Below are 24,293 nucleotides of genomic sequence, written 5' to 3'. Positions count from 1 at the left end.
GCATTCTCTTACAGGGGACTCTGCATACCCAAACCATTCCTTGTTGTTGACACCGGTGAGGAACCCACCTATGCCAGGGGAAGTACGCTTCAACAAGGCACATGAAAGGACAAAGTGTGTTGTGAAGGAGGCTTTTGGGCTCCTTAAAGCAAGATTCTGATGCATTGACAAGACTAGTGGAGCCCTCCTCTACTCACCCAGAAAAGTGTGTAAGATCATTGTGGCCTGCTGCATGCTCCACAACCTTGCTCTGAGGAGAAGCATCCGATACATCCTTGATGAGAGGGAGTGGGCAGTGCCACCGGGTGAGCCTTTGGAAATGGCAAGTGAGGATAACAGTGATGAGGATGAAGGTGGAGACATGAGGGCATATTTCATCAATCACTACATACTAAGTATGTTATGTTCTGTGAATACTGTGACTACATGGGGTTCTGTAGGTGTCAAGATTTGTTGAGAAGATTATCTCTGTAACAATGAAATAGGACATCTCATGCTATGCATCATACAGCCAAGGTTTGCTAGCTACATCAGCCTTAAAGGTGTGACTCTCTTGATGCTCTTCCTTCTTTAGCGCAGTTGACATTGATCCAGTAAGACCTGTTTGTGGCTGACAATGTGTTTACTCACTGCCGGCCAGTGGGCCTATACCACAGCACTGAAACAGGTTTGTGACCTTCTACCAGATGCTTGCTCATTGTTATTTGGAGGGCATGGGCTCAGGCTCAGTTGTACTGCCCTCTGTCTGTGCCATGGTGCATGCTAAGTTGACAGGCCCAGATTTTGTATGTGATGAGGGTCAAACTGGAAACCACTTCCGATACTCTGTTAGCTTAATCTATGTGACAATGTCTTACACACCCTTTCTAGTGTGATTTGGGGCAGGGTACTAACAGGATATCTGGCCTGACTCAATATGGTCAGGACATTCTTGGCTATGACTGTGCAGGCATTCTTAACACCTTATGTGCAGTAGAGTAAAATAAAACACTTTCTGTGACCACACACTTGTGACATTGTGTTGCTAGTCATCCACAGCCTGGCACTCCCTGAGACATCTCCCTCCATCCATTGCCTTCCTATGTCTTAATCATATACATTACATGTGATTAGCATTCAATATTCCAGACAGTTAAAAAAAAAAGAGGTAGTAGGCAGTGTTTTAGTGATGGCTGTGTTTATTTACATTACTACAGACTTCAATAGAGATAATAGAACAAAACAAAACTTTATAAAGTGAAAGGATCAGTCATGGTGGACGCAATCAATAGAGTAGAGGCCACAAAATTTGAGGTCCAGAGTTCAGTGTTCTAGTACCATGGAAAATGAAAATTGGTTAAGGAACAGTCAACAGAATGAGTCGGTGGCACACAAACATTAGGAAGCGGTCACTTGCTGGCAGTGGTTGATGTCTTGCCAGCCACACCTCCTGGATGCTTGGCTGGATGTCCCCACTTGCACGGGGGGACCAGAAACTACAGAGGCAGGCATGTCTGAGGCGGGTGCCTCCCCTAGCAGGGCATCCCTTCCAGTGGCTGCCACCGATGAAGGGCCTGGTGTGGATGCACCAAAGGAAGGTGTGGGATGTTGTTGTCTGTGCCAGTTCTCAGGGTACTGTTAATGTCTCCCAGCACCCCTACTAGGGCGGCCACGTTGTAACTGGGTGCCTCCCAGTGTTCCCACATTTCACAATGGAAATCCCTCTGCAGCTCCTTGATTTCCCTGAATTCGGTCAGTACCTTGAATATCACCCCTTGTGACTATTGGTAGGCTTCCAAGGCCTGGCTGATGGTATACTGGCCAGGGGCATCACCAGCAGCCTCTTGCTTCTGTACCACATCATCCCTCTCACTCACCCTACCCCCATGTGCCTGCCCCCTTGGTGCAGCCTGCCCCCTTTCACTTGTTTCAGATCCATCATTGTCTGGGTTGGCAGGCCATAACTCAGGAACCTGGACTGAGGGCACAAGATGTTGGTAACTGTTGTAGGGATGCAGCTCTGAGAGTGACTGGCTGCATGCAATGTAGAGACCATGGTGCTGGGAGGATTCAATGTGGTCAGGCTGAGCGGTGTCGTCTGGCCAGGTTGCCCGGATTGCCCAGAAATGTCCTCAAAGCCCAGCGGTCCAGGAGTGTTCTCCTCACTGAGGGCTTCGACCATGGTGGTAGTGGCAGCCTCCTCTGTGGTGTTGGTAGTAGTAGTAGCTGTTGCAGTAGCAGCATAACCTTTTGATGTGGAGAGATGTTAGTGGTTGTATTGTGACATCTATCTTCAATAGTTGACTGTGACATTGGGCTAGGGCCATGTTCACATAGTATTTGCTGATTTCCCTTGTGTGACAGGTACACCTAGGCCCTCATTATGACATTGGCGGTAAATCCCGCTTACCGCCAGGCTGACGTCTGTCAACTTACCGCCATGGCAGTGGATATCCGTACCCCATATTATGACACACACACCAATCCGACAGAATACAGCCACATACACATATCATCCAGACGAAAGGTCAGTGATAAACTGGCAGTATCAAAACCCACTCTGTTACGCCAACAGAACAACACCCATCACATTATGACCCACGAACCACCACAGTGGACACTCAACGGTGGTAAACCATTGGCGGTACATACCGCCGCGCTCATAATGGACACACACATACAAAACAACACCACATTGGATAATTCAAACAACACACACCTGACACCCAAACACACACCACACCCACACACCCACACCACTATAAAACACACACCCACATTACCCACAACCCTTTATGAATACAAATCATTGCCACCAGACTGACACCAAGACCACTGCTACAACTACATACAGACACCACATACGCCCATTCATCCCTCACGCACCCAACTTCACTCAGCACAACACATCACCAAACACACCATCTCCAACACACATCACATAACATCCATGGCACCACAAAGGAACCCCCTTTTCACTGAGGAGGAGTTAAGGGTCATGGTGGAGGAAATCGTCAGGGTAGAGCCACGGCTATTTGGAGAACAGGTGCAGCAGATATCAATAGCAAGGAAGAGAATCGTGGACAGGGTCAATGCCGTGGGACAGCACCCTAGAACAAGGGACAACATCAGGAACAGGTGGAACGACCTACGGCGGAAGGTACGTTCCATAGCAGCAAGACACCAGCTCGCTATCCAGAGAACTGGCGGTGGACTCTCACCTCCTCCCCCACAACTCACAGCATGGGAGGAGCAAGTCTTGGCACTTCTGAATCCTGAGGGACTCATTGGAGTCGGAGGAGGACTGGACTCTGGTAAGTCAACTTTCAACAATTATCATCCCCCTACCTGAATGCCAACACATACCCTCACCCTCACTCCCATCACTCCACTACATCCCACACACTCCACCATCACATCTCTCTAATCCCAATGCCAAGCCCTGCATGATGTACAAATGCATGGACACCCCTCACAGCCCTGCATGGACACTCATCACTAAAGCATGCACAGTATAGGGAAACTAACAAGCCCACCATATACTAACATACACATGTAAAGGCTGGCAGGACAACACCAACTATAGAGGGTAAGCCAGGGATGTACAATATGTCATACACATGAAGCATAATACATCATTTACATCCCCCCAGGTACCCCAGCCAATATCACTGGAGAGGAGGTGCCAGCACCATCCAGTCCCCCAACAGAATAAGCCCACAGTGATGACAGTAACTCTGGTCTTTAGGATCTGGACAATCTACCTGGCCCATCAGGGACCACTGGACAGCTGGTTACCCAAGCCCAGTCACAGACCATCACAGAGCCTCCCCCATCAGGAAACAACACCACAGTACCCACCTAGTGTACACACACCTCTGTCCCCAGGACAAGTCAATCAGCAGTGTGCCTACCTGTACAGGGACGCAGGCCACACCTCGCACACAAGACAATCAGTGACCTGGGGTCAGTGGCAGTGGGCAAACGGTTCAGGGGACAGAGGCACAGGCAAACAGGGAAACTGGGAGGAATGCTGTGAGCCAGGGGGAGGACAGGAGCAGGGAACCGACTCTCCAGGAGGCGCTCTCCGAGATCCTGGGAGCCTATCAACATTCCCAGGACACGATGGGCCAGATCCTAGACAACGTGCAGGAGAACAGGCGGCTGCAGGAGGGACAGTATTAGGGGATCAGGGAGGACTTGCAGGCCATCAACAATGCCTGATCTCCATAGCAGGGGTGCTGGCAGACATGGCCAACATTATGAGGGTGGCAGTGTCACACCAGTGGGCCCCTGCCACTAGCCAGTCATCTGAACAGCCTTCCACTTCTGCTGCCGCTAGTGGCCAGGAGGCCCTGCCACGGGACTAACAGGTCACCAGCACCCCTACCACTGCAGAAGGTGAACCACCCCGCAAACTTTCCCTGAGATCCAGACAGAAGCCAGAGACACTTGCCAAGACCCCCGCCAGGAAATGAGACTCTTCTGATTGTCCCCCTTGTGTCCCACTCAGTCACCCTGTCCACCTTGAACTGCCATTGCTCTCCTTCCTATGTCCCCTTGGGCAATAAACCTGTGCTAAGAACAGACTGGAACAGTACCCTGGACTTTCTTCCATCATCACCCTATCCCATTGTACTTCCCCCTCTATATATTAGCACTTCAATAAACACCTTTTGACATAAATCAATTTTGAGTATGTCATGTATTTCAAATATGTATTGATTGAAACTGGTACAACCAGTGCAAATAAACTGTACATAGAATGAGCAAAGACTTAATGACCTGTAGCTGGCTGTTGTGATCACACCAGGAGTATTTGTCAAATCACCAACATCTTCAAAATTAATATCCAGAGGTAACAGTAAGTGGGCATAGAAGTGGGAAATACCAGCATGCAATGCCACACAGAATACAACAAAAATCATAGAAATGTAAAGTTACACTGTCTCACCTGTGTGTCATTGGAAGTACTGACGGATTACAAATGTTCTTTTTTCCACATCCTCATCCTCTGCCTCCTCATCCTCACTGTCCACAGGGTCCACTGCTGCCAGAGGAGCATCTCCAGTCTCCTCCTCCTGCAGAAAAGTCACATGTCGTCTGAGGGCCAAGTTGCGCAACTTGCAGCATGCCACTACTATCTGGCAGACCTTTTTGGGTGAGTAGCACAGGGATCCACCTGTCAGATGGAGGCACCTGAACCTGGCCTTCAGGAGGCCAAAGGTCCTTTCAGTGATCCTTCTGGTTCGCCCATGTGCCTCATTATAACGTACATCTGCTCCTGTCCTGGCATTCCTCACAGGGGTCAGCAGCCATGATAGGTTTGGGTAACCAGAGTCACCTGCAAATATTGAGGGACAACATTTAGCCACACAATATCCTACATGGCCAACACCATAGGCATACACCAACATATATTGGGTGGGAACCAGGGCTCACCTATTAGCCACACCATGTGCCTCTGTAGTTGGTCCATCACATTTTGGATGCTGCTACTCTTCTGGACAAAGGCATCATGCACCATCCCAGGATACTTAGCACTGACGTGGGAGATGTACTGGTCTGCCAGGCACACTATCTGCACATTCATGGAGTGGAAACTCTTACGATTCCTGAACACCTGTTCATTCTGGCAGGGGGGACAAATGCAATATGTGTCCCATCAATCGCCCCAATTATATTGGGGATATGTCCCATTGCATAGAATCTGGCCTTCACAGTGGCCAAATCCTGAACCTAGGGAAATGCTATGTAGCTGCACATGTGTTTTATCAGGGCAGACAACACTCTTGTCAGCACTATTAAGAACATTGGCTGTGACATTCCTGCTGCCAAGCCCACTGTCACTTGGAAAGAACCAGTTGCCAGGAAATGTAGAACTGATAGCACTTGCATAAGAGGGGCGATCCCAGTGGGGAGACGGATAGCAGATATCAGGTAAGGCTCCTATTGGGCACACAGCTCTGTGATTGTGGCCCTGTCCAGTCTATAGGTGAGGATAATGTGCCTGTCCTCCAGTGTAGCCAAGTCCACCAGGAGTCTGTACACAGGCGTATGTCTCCATCTCCTATTCATCCACAGCGGTAGGTATCTAAGGGACAAATGAGTGAGGAGACTTTCACAAACTGAACAATGGAGCCACAACAGCAGTCCGCAATCTGCAAACATGTTATGGGACAGTGTAATTTGTGAAGTAAGTGCCTATTCATCCTATGACGTAGCATTAATCCATAGGCCTGTTTCCCCCCCCTGAAATGGTGTCTGCCAGTCCCGTGTGGAGGGACAGATGGAAGTGAGGTAATGGCGCTGATGTTGTGCGCCGTGGCAGTAGGCCGTCGTGAACCGCCGGGCAATTCCTCATTGGTTGATATTAGACCCTATGGGGTACAGTGGCCAACAGTGATCCACGCCGGTGGTGACACCGCCGCGGACGTGACCGCCATTTTCCTTCTCATTCATCACTTGTTTCTTGACCTTCCATAGGAGAGGACTACACTGCATGTGCTGCTGTGACCTGTGTCTGGAACCTACCATGGCCTGTGTGACCGGGGCCTTCACTTCAGAGGAATTGGAGAGACTGGTGGATGGGGTCCTACCCCAGTACAGACTGCTTTATGGGCCTCCAGACCAACAGGTGAGTACACTGTGGGCACGATGCATGTGGCATGAATGCATGGAGGTGTGTGTGACGGCATCGTGAAATGGGGGTGGGATGTCCCCTTGGCTGGGTACAAGTTGAGTCCTGGGCTATGTGTGTGCCAATAGTGATGGAAACAGGTATGGTGGGCCATTCGTGTTACTGGCTGGACTGTTTGTCTAATGGTGTTCTCCTGCCTGTATTGCCTCTGCAGGTCAGTGCCCATCAAAAGAAGGGTATATGGCGTGCCATCGCCAAGGAGGTGTGGACCCTGGGAGCATATGGCAGGCGGAGCAACCACTGTTGAAAATGGTGAGAGGACCTGAGATGCTGGGCATGGAAGACCGCGAAGACCATCACCTCCCCAGGGCCACAAATTAAAAATAGTTAGTGGGACTGCATGGACCCTCCTGGGCCCCATGGACCACCACTTCCTGGGGCTACCTACTAAAAATATTTAGGGGCCAAATGGAGCACCTGGGGAAAACGTCAAGCCCAGTGCTACATTTAGTCAATAAATGGGGGGCTGTACAGACCCTTGGGCCCTGGGGTCCACCACCTCCCCAGGACTACTTATTAAAAATATTTGAGGGGCTACATGGACATCTTCCAGGCCCCAAGGAGCACCACCTCCCGGGGCTACTGTGAATAAATAGATGGGGTGCCGTGCAGACCCCTGTGCCCCGGGGACCACAACCTCCCCATGGCTACTTTAAATAAATTGATGGGGGCCACACAAATTCCCTCAGGACCCAAGGACCACCAGCTTCCTGAGGTAGCAAATTAAAAATACTTATTGGGAGCCATGCCCTGGGAACCACCACCCCGGGCCCGGGGGTCGACAATACCCCAACAATTATTTTCTAAATATTTTGCCCCGGGGTGGTGGTGGGGGCAGAGGGCCCTCACTGCCCTCCACATATTGTTTACATATAGCCCAGTGGAGGTGGCAGTCCCCGGGGACCAGGTGGGTCCACAGGACTCCCTGATTACTTTAATATTGTTGCAGCCCCAGGAAGGTGGTGGTCCCCAGGGCCTCCACATACTGTTTGAAAATAACCTTGGGAGGTGGCGGTTTTTGGGGCCTGGAGCCGTCTGTAGGACACTCCATTACTTTAGATTCTGATTGCCCCAGGGAGGTGTTGTGATCCCCAGGGTTTGAGGGGGCACACATCCTCCTGCCTACTTAATAAGCATAGCCCCAGGGAGATGGTGGTCTCTGGGCTTCTGAAAGCCCTAGGAAGGGGGCCCTGAGTGCCCCATTCCTTTAGTGCCCCACACGCCCTTGGGACCTAGCCCATCTAGGGGCAACATAGCAGAGAAATGACGGAGACCACATGTTTTTAAATTTCTCAGCAATATTAGTGAATTCAGCTGTCCCTAGGGGGTTAGGGTATAAATATTTAGGCCCTCATTACGACCCTGGTGGTTGGCGGTAATTTGGGGAAAGGTACTGCCAACAGGCTGGCTGTACCTCTTCCCAAATTATGACATTGGGGGGCACAAATTATAGTTACCTTAGGGTATGAGCTATAGTTACTTGAAATAACTTTAATTATAACAGCTGAATTTCTATGGCTTTGTACGTTTAAAATATGAGCCTAACTGTAGCGTCCCTGTAATCTTTGGCTTTTTAAGTGAATTTGTGAATTGCTATGGCCCTCATTACGACCCTGGCGGTCGGCGGTCATTTGGGGAAAGGTACTGCCAACAGGCTGGCAGTACCTCTTCCCAAATTATGACACTGGAGGTTTGGCTCAAGCCAAACCGCCAATGTACCACTCCGTCCACCAGGGTGGTAACGGCCGCTGGGCCCGGTGGCTGCCGCAATCCCTCCCTCGGGATTATGACCCTGCCTACCACCATGGTTTTCGTGGCAAGCATACCGCCACGAAAACTGTAGCGGTAGGCACTATCAGTGCCAGGGAATTCTTTCCCTGGCACTGATAGGGGTCTTCCCAGAGCCCTCCCCGAACTCTCCCCTTCCCTCTCCTACCCCCGCACATTTCCACACCCACACACGCACACACATACACACACGCATACCCACATCCACCCACATCTACCCATATATACCCACGCATGCACATATACATACCCACATATCGCAACACACACTAACATACATTGTCGCACACATCTATTCACAACACACAACATACACGTACACTCACATGCAGGCATTCACGCACTCATTCAAAGCGACTCACACCTGCATGCATGCACTCATAAACATTCACACGCCCCCACACAACAACCCCACACCCAACACCTGGCTTACCTGTTTGCAGGTGGTCCTCCGGCTGGAGATGGGACACGGCGCTGCTGTCAGCAGCAGCGTCCACCAGCAACACACCGCCAGGCCGTATCAGTGCCCAGTGTTTTGCTGGCGTGGTGCTGCTGCTGACAGCAGCATCACCTTACTGCAGTCCGCCCCATGACCGTTACCGGTATTCCACCAGCCTTCTGGCGGAATTCCGTCGAGGGTCATAATGCGGGTGGGCGGCTGGTAGCCACGGCGACGGTATGTTGGTGGCCGTCGCGGTGGTGGTAGGCAGCAGTTACCGCCAATGTCTTAATGAGAAACATAGTTGTTTTTATAATCTATTTCCTAACTATAACATCCCTGGAACCTTTGTTTTTTTTTTTCAGTGAAAAAAAATATCTATATCTACATACATACATATATATATATATACACATATACTTAATAAAACCTAGAATTACTGGGATGTTGTAGTTAGGCTCACTTTTTAAACGTACAAAACCATAGAAATATACCAGTTATAGTTAGAGCTATCTCAAGTAACTATAACTTGTGCCCTAAGGTAAATATATCTCGCGCCCCCACCATGCACAGTTTTTTTGTCACAAATTTTATCGTAAATATTACATTGATATTATCAATGATGTTATCAAAGATGTCATGAGTGCCGTAATTTGTGTGGTAATTAGCAGTGCATAGTGAGGGTGCAAGTTATAGTTTCCTTAGGGCACGATGGGGGTGTGTGCATGAGTGTGTAAGTGTGTGCATGAATGCGAATGTATGTGTAGTGTTGTTTGCGTGCATGAATGCATGTGTGAGAATGCGTATGGATATGTGAATCCGTGTCTGAGTGTCAATGTAAATGTGGTGCAGATGTGTGCATGAATGAATGAATGGATGCATGTGTGTATGAATGTGTGTATGCCTGAGTGAGTGGGTGTGTGTATGCGTGGTGCTTGTCTGCGTGTGTGTGTGTGTGTGTAGTGGTGGTAGGGGATTGGAAGGGGGAACGTGGATGGAGGGGGTTGGGGGGGTCAAATTGGGAACTCTTATGTAATTATTGCTCGGGACATAAGCAGGGATCCAGTCATAACAATATCTAAGTGTAAACTCAAGGATTCCTTTTATTAGCGAGTATCCCAGGAACATCTCGCAGTGCTTTGTAGGGGCAGGGAGGCGCATGCGGTGGGGTTATTTAAAAAAAACTCTTACCTTTATTACCGCTGCCGCCACTACCACACCGCTCCCCTGCTGCAGCTGCAGGCATAGGATCTGAGCCTGCCCTGCAGCCAATCCGAATGCTGCTGTCATGATGTTGGCTCTGCAGTCCAGCAACCCAGTGCTGAAGAGAGCACAGTATGCATGTGTATTTGGCCGGTCCGTTACGGCCGGCCAAACATACATGCGCACTGAGTGGGAGTGACAAGCACTGCACCTCCGTCCTCATCACAGCCCGTGGCTCCGCTACTTTTACTACAAAATTATAATAAACATATTTTATTATTGTTTTGTACTAAAAGGTTTGCAGCTCCTGCTGCTGGCGAGGGGGCAATGCTCCACCGCCATAGCGGAGGAGCCGGGCCTGAAGTACCCTGCATATGGTTAAAAGAATGCCATAAGAGTATTCTAGAGAAAGTATAATATTTGATATGATACTCGCTAACAAATGGAACTGGATCACTCGTTATGTCCGGAAAAATATCTTTTGGATATCTCAGTTTGATAGTAAATATTAAATAGAGTCATGTAAATTTGACTCCAGATTCAAGCACGCATTGTGAATTCATGTTTTGCATAGGAGGCTGTGCTTGAAGCTAGACCCTCTCACTCTCCTTTTGTTAATATATGAGGTATTGAATGAACTTAGTAGTTACTGGGTGCAGTAAACACCACACATCTCAGAATTCAATAGGGAATTGGGCAAGGGGTAGAAAATATCGACCCAATAATAATCAAGGCCCAATTCTGTCATCAGGAGATGCATGCAGGCCGGTTTTGACAATTGTGCAGTCTTATTGTGCAATCCCCTTATCTCTTGACACCTTTCTTCAGTCAAAAATATGTATTTATGGTGGCCGACGTAAATTTTGTTCATGTGGCGCCCTAATGTTTCAGGTTTGGTCCATTTCGCGACCAGAAACGTGCGCTTTAAAAGCTTTGCCATCAATCACCGTGCCAGTTAATCAACCCCTTCAGTCTCTGTTAAGTTTATCGCTGTCCCTTTATCTAATCTGCTGAACTCCGTCTTGTCTCATAAATATTGTTCGGCGGATTATCAAACCGAAGAATGTTGACCGGCTACAAATTGCCACCGTTTCTCCTGTCCTTGGAACAACAGCACAAACTGATTGGTTTTCTGTAGCGGCAGATGAGGGTTAAACAGCAGGTCAACCGAGCCCCGCTGAAGGATACGATAGACAACACTGTTCTGCTTGGGCACCTAATGACTACCTGGAAAACTGAATTTAATAAGCTCCCACTTCCGGACTAATGAGGCAGGTCTACAATTCGGCAGAGATATTGTGTTGGCAACAACATACTTTGGTTTGATTTCCCCTTCTAGAGCAAGGGTAATTTTTTAAAAAAAGGACAAAGTGCACGGACACGATTTCTTTTTCTTTATCTTTGCAGGTACTGACAGTTCCCACCACATCAAGCTTATCCAGAGCAATTTATGCTGCCGGGACGTGTTTACTAAGGTTTAGCAAGCATGTGTAGATGAATTTCTTCTTGTCGCCTATTACTTGTTTAGACCTGTAGGCAGTCTCATCACCTTCTGCGCCGCTTGGTGGGAACATTCCTTTTTTTACATTTTCTGTTACTTTAATTAATGTTGGAATTCAGTGCTCCGAACGATTCTCTCAGAAATATGATCTAGCAGGCCAGCTCAGCTACCATGAGCTTCAAGGAAAGGCAGTTGCCTTCTCCTTCTTGCGCATAACAATATTCTACATATATTCTTCACAGTGTGTGACTACAATCCGCAGTTTAAGAAATAATAAACACGTTCCTTGCAAGGGTGAACAATTAAAAGTCACTGAGTTAACTTGAGTTCTCTGGCAGTGTGAGGCAGAACAGACAGGCTTAACTTAGAGGCAATGTTTAGAGAATGTATGCAGTATCAAAACAGTATTAACGTCAACACACAATACAATAAAAAAAATCAAAATCTACTTTAAAAAAAACTAGAGTTTAATCAATTAAATGACACCAAAATGACAAAAATCTAATATTGGGAACTGGAGAGATACATTTATTAATTTTAGAAGAAAAAACTAGCAACAAAAAGCATGAAGAACTAACACTGGTCATATGGTCATTGGTGAATAACACATAGTTACGATTTGAGGCCAACGGCAATGGCAAGTGGGCCTGCACCAGGGACTAGGTTTGATTCAGTTTGAGGGATTATCTCGGGATTTAGAGCCTCATAACATTCTTGGCGGATGGAATACTCTGTCACAAATGTGATGGATATTCCCCCTGCTGTATTATGATTTCTGTAGGCTATAATGGAATCATAGTACGGCGGACTGAACATCCAAATTGTTTGTGAAGGAGTAACCCCAGCCGCCAAGATCGTAATGAGGCCCTTACTCTCAAACATGAAAATCCAAAGTCTTTAGTTAGGCAAGGCAGCAGGTTGTAGCCAAATATGGCTCTATGAGGCTAGCTTGTGTAAGAAATTGGGGTAGTGTTTGAGGGGGTGGAAGCCCCAGTGAGACCACAACCCCAATCCTTGTTAGGGTGAACCACAAAAGTAACTAAATTATCCTGTGTTCCTCTAGTGGTCACAAAAGCAGTCAGGCTTAATTTAAAGGCACTATGTTAAGTATTTATGCAGCACATCAACAGTAATAAGGTGAAAATACAACAAGAGAAAAATCCCTAAATGATTTAGATAAAATAGACAAACGGTCATATTCATACATTTTGACGCACAACTGCGCCAACGCAGTTGTGCGTTGTTGGACCTGGCTTTTTGACACGGTCACCCCCAAACTTTTTGCCTCCTTCCTCCTATTTCTTCTGACCTGTTGTTGTTGGCTTTTGACCTCTGGGCAGTTTACCACTGCTAACCAGTGCTAAAGTGCATATGCTCTCTGTGTAAATTGTACTATTGATTGGTTTATCCATGATTGGCTATTTAATTTACTGGTAAGTCCCTAGTAGAGTGCACTATGTGTGCCTAGGGCCTGTAGATTAAATGCTACTAGTGGGCCTGCAGCACTGGTTGTGCAACCCACTTCAGTAGCCTCTTAACCTTGTCTCAGGCCTGCCATTGCGAGGCCTGTGTGTGCAGTTTCACTGCCACTTCGACTTGGCATTTAAAAGTACTTGCCAAGCCTAGAACCCCCCTTTTCCTACATATAAGTCACCCCTAATGTTGCCCTAGGTAACCCCTAGAGCAGGGTGCTGTGTGGGTAAAAGGCAGGACATGTACCTGTGTAGTTATGTGTCCTGGTAGTGTAAAACTCCTAAAATCGTTTTTACACTACTGTGAGGCCTGCTTCCTTCATAGGCTAACATTGGGGCTGCCCTCATACATTGTTGAAGTGGCAGCTGCTGATCTGAAAGGAGCAGGAAGGTCATATTTAGTATGGCCAGAATGGTAATACAAAATCCTGCTGACTGGTGAAGTCGGATTTAATATTACTATTCTAGAAATGCCATTTTTAGAAAGTGAGCATTTCTTTGCACTTAAATCTTTCTGTGCCCTTCAATCCACGTCTGTCTAGGTTTAGTTGACAGCTCCTTGTGCATTCACTCAGACACACCCCAAACACAGAGTACTCAGCCTCACTTGCATACATCTGCATTTTGAATGGGTCTTCCTGGGCTGGGAGGGTGGAGGGCCTGCCCTCACACAAAGGAGTGCCACACCCCCTACTGGGACCCTGGCAGACAGGATTGAACTGAAAGGGGACCTGGTGCATTTCTTAGACACTCTTTGAAGTCACCCCCACTTCAAAGGCACAATTTAGTATAAAACTGGGCCTCTGCCCTACCTCATCAGAAACTTGCTGGAGAAGAAACCTGAACCAGAAACTACATCCTGCCAAGAACTGCCTGGCTGCTCAAAGGACTGACCTGTCTGCTTTCTCCAAAGGACTGCTGCCTTGCTGTTGGCCTGCTGCCTTTCTGAACTCTTGTCTGGCTGTGAAAGTGCTCTCCAAGGGCTTGGATAGAGCTTGCCACCTGTTCCCTGAAGTCTCAGGACCAAAAAGACTTCTCTTTTTCATTTGGACTCTTTGTGCGTCAAAAATTGCAATGCACAGCTTGTTCCGCGGCGAGAAAAATGCCGCACACCGACGCTGATCGACACAACGCCTTCGGGGTGACCGGAACTTCGACGCACGGCCTCGCAAGGACAACGCCACCCGACTTCCAGAAGGGAAATCGACGCAGCGCCTGCCGTGAGAGCGAAACTTCGACGCACAGCCCCGCGGAACGACGCACAGCCGGAAAACAAGCAGGAGAATCCACGCACAGACCCCAGGACATCTGGTCATCCCTGCGACCCACAGAAAGAGACTGTCCGCGTGCCGGAAAAAAATGCACGACTTCCCCGCGTGAAAAATAACAACGCAAGTCCGTGTGTGCTGGGGAGAAATTGACGCACACACCATTTTTCCACGTATCTCTTCTTCTGCGGCCCTTTGCGGAGATTTTCCACTCCAAACCAGGTACTTTGTGCTTGAAAGAGACTTTGTTTGCTTTTTAAAGACTTAAGACACTTTATATCACTTTTTAGTGATATTTTTACAAATTCATTTTGCATCTATGATCGTTTTGACCTGTAAATACCCAGATAAATATTATATATTTTTCGAAACACTGTGTGTTGTATTTTTGTGGTGCTATATTATGGTATTGTATGATTTATTGCACAAATGCTTTACACATTGCCTTCTAAGTTAGGCCTGACTGCTCGTGCCAAGCTACCAGTGGGTAGGCACAGGCTGATTTTGGATTGTGTGTGACTTACCCTGACTAAAGTGAGGGTTCTTGCTTGGACAGAGGGTAACCTGACTGCCAATCAAAAACCCCATTTCTAACATGCGTCAAAAATGTTACCGCTGGCTACCGCCATTCCAACGCGCCATGCGGGCACCTTATTTAAGGAATGACGTTAGCCGGCGCTGCGGACTGGTCTGAGTTTAAAAAAATGACGCACACCAGGCAGCGCCATCGTAGGGGACAATGGGGGTCATCAAAAAATGGTGCACGTCAGGTCTGAGGCAAAAATCAGGCCTCAAGCCGGACTTGCCCCATTATTTTTGACGCACAACCCCCATTGACATGACTCCTGTCTTAGCAAAGACAGGAGTCATGCCCCTTTGCCCAATGGCCATGCCCAGGGGACTTCTGTCCCCTGGACATGGTCATTGGGCATAGTGGCATGTAGGGGGGCCCAAATTAGGCCCCACTATGCCACTTATTTTTTTTTTTTAAAGATACTTACCTGAACTTACCTTTACTTACCTGGGATGGGTCCCCCCATCCATGGGTGTCCTCCAGGGGTGTGTGAGGGTGGCAGGGGGTGTCCCTGGGGGTAGGGGAGGGCACCTCTGGACTCCTTCCGAGCACACAGATCCCTTAACGCCTGCCGTGACCCAGGCATTAGAAAACAGCGCATATCAGGCTGTGCGCCATTTGTTAAGACCCACCCCCTCCTCTGCATCAAAATGACGCTGGGGTATAAATAAGGTGCACAGGCCTTAAAGTCATTTTTTGTACGGGAACGCCTACCTTGCATATGATTAACGCAAGGCAGGTTGCTGCATCCAAAAAATGATGCACACGGTAGGATTTTGACGGGCTCGGGCGTCAAAGTTTAAATATGGGGCAAGGTTTGCGCTGAATGTGCGTCAAAGTTTTTGACGCACATTCGCTGCAGACAGAGTATAAACGTTCCCCAAAATTTAATAAATTAAATGAGACCAGAATGACAAAAATCCAATCAGTAGAATCTGGCATATGCAATTTCAAGGTTTTAGGTAAGTATAGCATCTAAAAGCACAAAGCTTAACTTGTAGTTTTTTGGTTATTCTAGGAAAGTCACAAGGTCATGCCCACCACAGAGTGTGGGCTGAATAAAGGAATCCAGGTTAGTTGTGCTGACAAAGTTACCTTGTCAAAGTCTGTCACAAGCAGTTCAAATCTTCAGGATTTCGCAGCAGGAACTCAGCTGATACCAGCCAAGTGTCCAGGACCTGGCGAGGCAACACTTGGAGATCAGGGGTCAGCAGGGCTCAGGCAGGTCCATTAGAGGTCCAGGCAGGTCTGGTTGCAGGTCCAATTACAGGTCCAGGTAGGACCATTTGCAGCAGGTCAGTTAGGCAGTTGCAGGAGGGCCTCTGGACCTTGTTGTGTCACTTTAGCGCAGAATAGGAGGCCAACTGTACTGGGCTCCCCCATCTCAGGGGAGTCACACGTATAGCGGGTCACACCAGGTCGAGTGCCTTGGTGGGGGAAGAGGTGCAATGCACCTCTGACCCCACAATAAGGAGGTCAGTGATTGGTGAGTGCACCAGCGCAAAGCCAGAAGCACTATCCAATGCTTATGGATAGTGTGAATGTTTCACATATAAGAGCCCTGCCCATAAAAGGGGCTGTAGGCCCACTTGCCAAACTGCAGAGGACACTGCCAACATGCTTCATGCAAAGAGGATTTTGTTTGTTTTTCTCTTATCTTTTCTCTTCCAAGAGGCAGATACAGCATGCTCCACTTCACCCTCTGCATATCAGAGAAGCATTTCAGCATCCCAGTCATCTCCTGTCTGGGAGCTGCACGGGTTGGAGCATTTCTACTCACCGTACCCGAGTTTAATCAGTGGCAGCTCCAGCAGAGTACCCTGACGCTGCAGGTGAGAGGTTAGTGGTTGTGGGGGTAGAAGCAAATTGGTGGGCACTAGGAATCTTTCTTTGGTTTACCCTGCGAGGCAGGGCTGTCTTTGGAGAATTTGTGATTTTGCTTTGTAAATTTTGGAAATAAAGCAGTGTGTGTTGGGGTTTGCGAGACAGGTTGCTTTGGGTGGCATAGTTACCCAGTGGCAATTTCTCTTTTAAAAACTGTAGAATAAAGGCAGTGTGTGCTTGGGCAGCTTCTGTTCTGCATGTGGTGGGTTTTGGCACTGAACAGGTATTTTACCAGTTGTAGGTAGCCTGCATTGCATTATTAGTTGCTGCCTCTTTGCGGCATCTGATCTGTGTTGGTGAGGACGGTAGTGGCTGTGACCCTCATGGCTGGGAATATGCAGCGTAGTGCCAAAGTATCATGGACTGAGGTATTGCTGGAGGCATTAATCAGGATGGATGCCATGGGCCAGGCTGTCACATCATTGAAGTCACAGCAGCTTAGGGTGCGTGCAGAGCAGGCTGAGAGGCCTAGGAGAATGGGAGAGCCTCCCAGGGAGGCATTTCACTCAGTCCCGAAGAGGACCTGTTGGTGACGTAGGCATAAGAAAGAGCTGCGGGGGTGGGCAGCAAATAAAACGGGTACACAGGGTAATCAGGGTGCCAGCCGTTCGGTGATGGCACCAGTGGGTATGACCCCGACCCCGGATATATCCTTGCAGGTGACAGTTCAATCCAACCCCGGCTGCAGGTAATTCTGGCCAGTTTGCAGTACAGGGTAATGCCACAGCAGTAACCTAAGTTGACGGCAGCTGGTGGCATGTGCAGAGCATTGGTGGGGGTATGGCTATAGGGGTGACCTCCACTGGAGGGCCTGCTCAGCAGGATATTGTGACTAATTTAGCATCTGTGTTGCCTTGACTCTCAGAGGTTGGAATGCTGTCTGCCCTTGGTGAGTTGCACCTTGGCAGGGATTGGTGGAGGTGATGTTTTGGAGAGGTCAAGATGCCTAGTGGCCCACCTAGGTAATGCAAAGGACAGTTGAGGGTCACAATGGGGCACAACTGGACCTAGGCCCAATGAGGGGGGGTGATATGCCCCCCCCTGCTATCACTGAAGCCTTAACAGGGAGTCAGGCACAACAGGCTGGGGGGCCCCATGCAGCCAACAAGCCAAGCCCCTACTGTGTTGGGTACCTCGTTCAGTGTCAGCACTCCTAGGGAAGCTACAGTGACATCTACCCACGCCCAGGGAGTGGTGACTTCAGGTCCTGGGCACTTTTTACTGCCTATGGGTTAGGGTGACATTTGCTGTGATCACGAGCAGCTAGGTTTGCATTTGTCAATATAGGTGAAGGAGAAGATATGGAAGGGTGCGTAAGTGAACATTTGTGACTTGCTAGTTTGTAACTCTGAGGAGGAGGGGGCCAAGCATTGTAAGGAAGGTTTGCACCCTAGCGACTGGGACCATTGAACATACAAGAACCAAGGTGGTAAGAATCTTGGGAATTAGATTAGGAGTTTTTTGACCTATCAGGCCATTACGGAAGAACATTTCAATGATCTGGGGGTGAAGTTGGCTTGCTATCAATATCTCATGACGAGTATACTGGGACAGCCTTGAAAGACTATGCAAAGGAGTTCAGGAGAATTAAAGCCAATAGGCCCACCTGGAATGGGAACAGATTGACACTATCACTCGGCTGCGTTATATGAAGCAGCCAGAGGGTACTAGTAACCAGCTCTTTTGGGTGGGGACTGGGTCTGCTTGTGGCCCTGCAGGGGGTATTGTTTGGATTTCAACCGGCGTAACTGTAAATGACCTCTGGGAAACTGCAGAGTCGAACACTGTTGTTCATTCTGTGGTCAGGTGTCTCATCCAGAATCCAAGTACTATAAAAAGTCTAGAAAAAAGGCCACCAAAACACAAGAATGACCAGTTTGAAATCTGCAAAGCTCCCTTCCCAGTTAGCTTGATGGCAATGGTGCCTGTCAGTACTCACACTAATCAAGCAGAAGCACAGACATTGCATGAGCTTCAGGCTTCAAGGCATTGCATGAGCTTCAGGCTTCAGTATTCAAGCAGAAGGATATGTGGGCTCTCCTTACTGTAAACATCAGCAATCTCTTAGGTCCAACCCAGAGGTGGCTAGGGCGAAGATTCAAAAAGAGCTGAGTCCTGTTGGGAGGCGGGCCCATTCAACCTAGTTCCACTTAATGGCTTTGTTTGTTCCCCCCCTGTGGGTGGTCCCTAAAAAAGAACCAGGGGAGTTCATATTGATACACAAAATGCCTGCTCCCAAGGGTCACTCCGTGAATGAGTCTATTGACGGGGCTTTATGCTCGGTCAAGTAAGCTTCCCTTGATCAAGCGACCCAGATGCTACAGGAACTAGGACCTGGGGCATTGATGGAGATGTCTGATATTGAGTCTGCCTTCCAGCTGCTGCCTGTCTATGCAAAGGATTTCCATCTCCATGGTTTCCAATTTGAAGGAGCCTTTTACTTCAGTAATTGTATGCCTAAGGGCTGCTTCATGTTCTATTCCTATTTTGAGAAGTTTAGCACGGTTCTCAAATGGGTTGTAGGAAGCAGATGGGACACCAGTCGGTGCTCCACTACCTTAATGACCTTCTCCTCTTGGGTCCATTGGGTTCTAAGCGATGCACTGAGGTTTTGGGGATTTTTCAGGAATTGGAGGGGCAGTTTAGGGTCCCCTTGTGCAGGTCAAGACGCTGGGGCCTGCAACCAAAATTGAGTTTTTGGGAATTTAGTTGGATTCTGTGGCAGGGGTGTTTAGAATTCCGCTGGAGAAAGTCAACACCTTTTCCCAAGCCTTGCAGGCATACCTAGGAGCCGAGATGGCCACATTGCACCAGTTGCAGGTTTTGGTTGGGCAGCTCAATTTTGCTCTGCAGATTATTCACACGGGGTGCCCATTCTCCCGACTCATTTCCCAGTCCCTGTCTGAGCTGAAGGTGAAACATCACCACACCAGACTTTCAAACAAGGTCAAGCAGGACATGAGAATTTGGAATTCATTCCTGCTCGACTTTAATGTAACTGTTGTGTGGCCCAGGTAGCCTAGTACCAATGAGGAACTGGGTCTATTCATGGATGCGGCACGCAGTGAGGGGGTTGGCACCATCTTTGGAGCAGCATGGTGTCCACAACGGTGGAGCAAGGAATAGGTGCAGTCAGGGTTTGTTGCTAACATAGGTTTTCTAGAGCTGTTTCCAATCCTCATTGGATTGTCAGTTTGGTCTGAGCAATTGCGCAATCAGTAAGGGGTTATTCTGATCTGATAATTTGATGGTGGTGGATATGTAGCTCTCTGTGAGAGGTCAGCTTATTCAGGCCAGCATTCACCCTTGTCTTTTATGGAGCTCGCTGAGCTGACTGAGTTGGTTGGGAGGCTGTAGCTGGCAATCATTCAGTGGCAGGATGGGGCTCGGTCCCAGGCGACTGACATCCCTCTTTCTAAGGTTGATCAGTTTGGTAAGGGTGACCACAATCTATTGCATAGGGCCCCCAGTAATGAATGCTGCCCTGTCCATAACTTGGAGGCGTTCATGACTCATTGGCCTCAGGGTGTTTGGGGACACATACTAGTCCACACTGATGGCACCCCTCTGACCAGGTACCAGTTTTCCAGAATAATGAAGGGTGCTCTGCTGATGGCAGGGTTTTACTATTCGGAGTTTGGAACCCATTCCTTTAGAACTCGAGAGGCCACTGCAGTGGTGGCACTGGGGCTCTCAGGTGCGGCTGTGTAAAGGATCAGCAGGGGTCCTTTGACTATTACAAACTGAATCTGAAATTACTTATGTTATAAGTGCTCAGCCTGATACCTGTTTCGGCTTGTCCTACTCTTCTCTTTCTCTGTGTAGAAAGCAGAGTGATTGGTTGGAACTCCAGGAAGCTCCAGTTCATGCAGGAGCACACAGGATTACAGATGTTTGGGTCATTTTTATGTGTGGCGAACAGGAGAGCTGTATTCGAGAGGTGTTTTTGAGTTCCAGGAGCAGGAGGCAGGGTACTGCCTCCTCTTCTATGGTGGTGGAGGATTGCAGCTTGTGCAATTGAGGTTTGTACTGGAGTCAATGCTGCCTAAGGGGTACACACCCCTTGGAGTCATCATTCTGCATCTAAGTGGTAATGACTGTTCATAATGGCCTGCAGCTTCTATTTGAACTGGTGATCTTGGAGATGGATTGGCTGGCTAAGAGATTTCCTCAGGCAGTGCTGGCTTGGTTGAGATTATCCCCTATTGCAGTGGAGGGGTGGCAAATTGGTCAGAGTGCTGGGCGAGTCAGTGAGACAAATAATCAATAGGATTGCCAAGCTGTTCAGAGCTCTAAGGTTGGCAACCATACCCCACGAATACCTAAAGGGTGAGCGTCTTTTTTGTACGATTGGATACACCTGTTGAGGATTGGCAATCAGATGTTTTTAGAAAATTTGTTGACTTGGTTGTGCACCGCCCTCAATAGGAGAATGATTGGAAGGGCAGATAGTAGGGTAACTATGCTGGCCTGTGGCAGAGTGAGATCATTATTGGTAGGGCAATTTGGCTTATTTTTCCTTACTTAAGCATGACAGTGATATCACAGGGCCATCAAAAAGGTACTGGCAGGAAATCGAAGTGAACATCCAGGGAAGCGAGGGTTCCAAACAATCGATGGCATCTGGTCCTTGGGGCCAACAACCAGTGCATGCACTGTGGTGCGAATTTTGCCACAAATGTGGCACTAAGGGGCCAAGGGCATTGTAAATTTGGCCGTAAGATCTACAGCTTTTCTAGCAGTGGTGCCCATGGTTAGAAAAGCACAGATTAGATGCTGTTCTTTTAGCTTACTAGCGGCCAAACAATTGGACTCCCTGTCAATCAGACAAGCACCTTCCGAACTAGAATTCTGGAAAAAGTTAAAAACCTGGCTGTTTAGTTCAGTTCAACAGGTCGGCAGTTCTCTGTTATTGGTTTCTCTGCTTCAGGCTCTTGACCTTTACCCTGCACTGGAACACTTGGTCAGAGTAGGCATATTCTTTATAAATGACTAATATTATTATCATTATTGTTATTATCATTAATATTATTATTACTATTATAATACTTGTTTTTGAATTACACACTTCCAACTCTTTAATTATTTTAGTGGTTGCAGGCCAGAGCCTTAATTTCTTGGCCAATCAATTGTAAGACTCCATTAGTGGACGGAAGAGTATGTGTTTGAAAGAAGTGATATGAGGAGTATGATGTTGTGAGTGAAGAGTCAAGGATTGCTTGGCTTCCCTGCATTGACGCTGGAGGAATGTTTCTTTCTCCAGTGTTGCTATGATGTACTTACTCACCCACCTTTACTCTCCTCTGTTCTTATAGCTGCCTTCTCTGTATTTTGTGACTGGTTCATTACCACCTAAGTTCTTGTAACCTCATTTCAAAAGAATAAGAGTGTTATTTTGAGTTTGCAGGACAGGGACTCTATCATAAATGTAGCAGATGTCCCATCCACCATATTATGTGTCACCAATTTAGGGCGCCCCCATTTTATCATCAAGCAGTTACAGTTCATTTGGCATACTCCATAATAATGCAATAAAGCAGTTGTAATAGAGTGAACAGGACATTTGCCTAATTTGTGATGGATTACCGTAGCCATAAAACTCAAAATAAGGCTCTAACTCAAGGGCTTTATACTTGAGCGCACTTTGAATCAACAACAAAGTTAGAAACCTCATATCTTTGAAAAACATGCTGGCCGGCAAGATCGCAAAACCTACTATAATACCTCCAACAAGCCAAAGTCCAGGAATACTTAAACTGCTGCTGTTCGCAAAGCACATGCAAACCATTTTCGATACAGAATTGCCAATGCTGCCAAACTGAAAAATACTTTAAAATAGTATATTTTCTAGCAAGCAATAATTACATCTCTCTCTGTAACTCGTCTGTAAGGATCTCATACAATTTCTTCTTCGAATTTGACTCCATTTGTTTGTCATTGTCCTGTACCACTTCCTTATTCAATTGTCCTCCTCTGTCCACCCCACAATGAGCAAGGCCTGATATTTTGCTTTAATTCCTCATTGCTCTAAAATCATTTCATCAGATCTGACTCGCCTTGTCACAGAAGCAAAAACTTCTTTTGGATTCTGCCGAAGGACGCTTTCACCCTTCCCATCACACTTAATCCATCTTGGCCACAGCTTTAGAAGGTTACAGTGATTGACAGCATTGCATCTTTGTCGATTGACACAAATCAGGCAGTTCTTTTAGCACTCCTCTAGCCTTCCTTTTGGTCACGTCGATACAGAACCCTGTAATGCTCTTCTCTAATACAAACCATTTTTCAATCTGTACTTGACTCCCTTGTCATATCTCATTAAATTCACATAGCTTTCAGCTCTTTAACTGTGCCAATGACATGTATCTTTTTCTGTGTCTCAACCATTGTTCTGACACCTTGCATGTTGAATTCCATTTCCAGACTCATTGATCGATGTGGAAGTCATATAGCAAGGGTGTTGTGGCCATTACATAAGCAAAGGATAAGGGTTCCTGCCTTCGGTTAAATGGAGCAGAATGTTCCAACATCGTTTACTAATGATTCTAAGGCACATGCTGCACTAATGATAGGCACCTGGGCACCAAGCCTGCCACTTGCCTGTGCCCTCCAGTTCCTGTTTGTTCCAACCTGATGCAGTTGCCACAGTTTGATCAAGAGCAGCTGCCTGAGTTTTCCCACTCTGGCCTTTTCCAGCTCACCATTCTTCTTGCTAAAAGAAGCCCTGCCCACCCCAGGACCTTCTTAATGCAGACAGCAGCACAACCACGCAGTGGGCATGTCAAAGGTAAGCCTGTCTGCACTGATCAGGCCTGGACCGTGCCCATCCCCAAGAACCCTTGCCCCAAGATCATCCAATACAACACCACAGGCACCACCAGAGCCAATAAATCCCATCACTACCCCCCTGCAATCCTCCGTGAGGTCAACAACACACACTGGCAAACATACTTCTGCCCTGCATCCCCCAGCACTATGGTAGGACCTTTTTCCTGCACCCACTGAAATTTTATCTGTGACACCTCAAATGTCAACATCACTATCTCCAAACAACTGATGCCCACCACCACCACCACTCCATACCACCTGTCTGCCATTCTTATCAATGTCCAATCCCACGGGAAACACTCCAATGAAATCTGGGACCTCTTCAAGAGCAACACACCTGACCTTCTCTTACTGACTGAAACAAAGTTGATCTCAGCCTCCAACCTGGACATCGCTGCAACAATCCCACCTGCCTCCAAAATCATACACCAGGAAAGAACCAACATACCAGGCAGGGGTCTCTCGATCATCTACAAAAACAGAATTGACTGCACCACCTCCATGGACCCAGGACACCAACCTTATGGAACACCCCTACTTCAAAATGCAAACAGATTATATTGCCACCCCGAAGGGAACCCTAACCTACGATCCCCCAGTTGCAACCACATCTCAGAGTTAATCTTTCCCCTCTCCATCAGATAAACCAACTACATC

Source organism: Pleurodeles waltl, chromosome 6 (genome assembly GCF_031143425.1).
Source record: "Pleurodeles waltl isolate 20211129_DDA chromosome 6, aPleWal1.hap1.20221129, whole genome shotgun sequence".
Classification (NCBI taxonomy): domain Eukaryota; kingdom Metazoa; phylum Chordata; class Amphibia; order Caudata; family Salamandridae; genus Pleurodeles; species Pleurodeles waltl.
The sequence above is the reverse complement of the archived record's forward strand: the minus strand, read 5'-3'. Positions refer to the sequence as shown.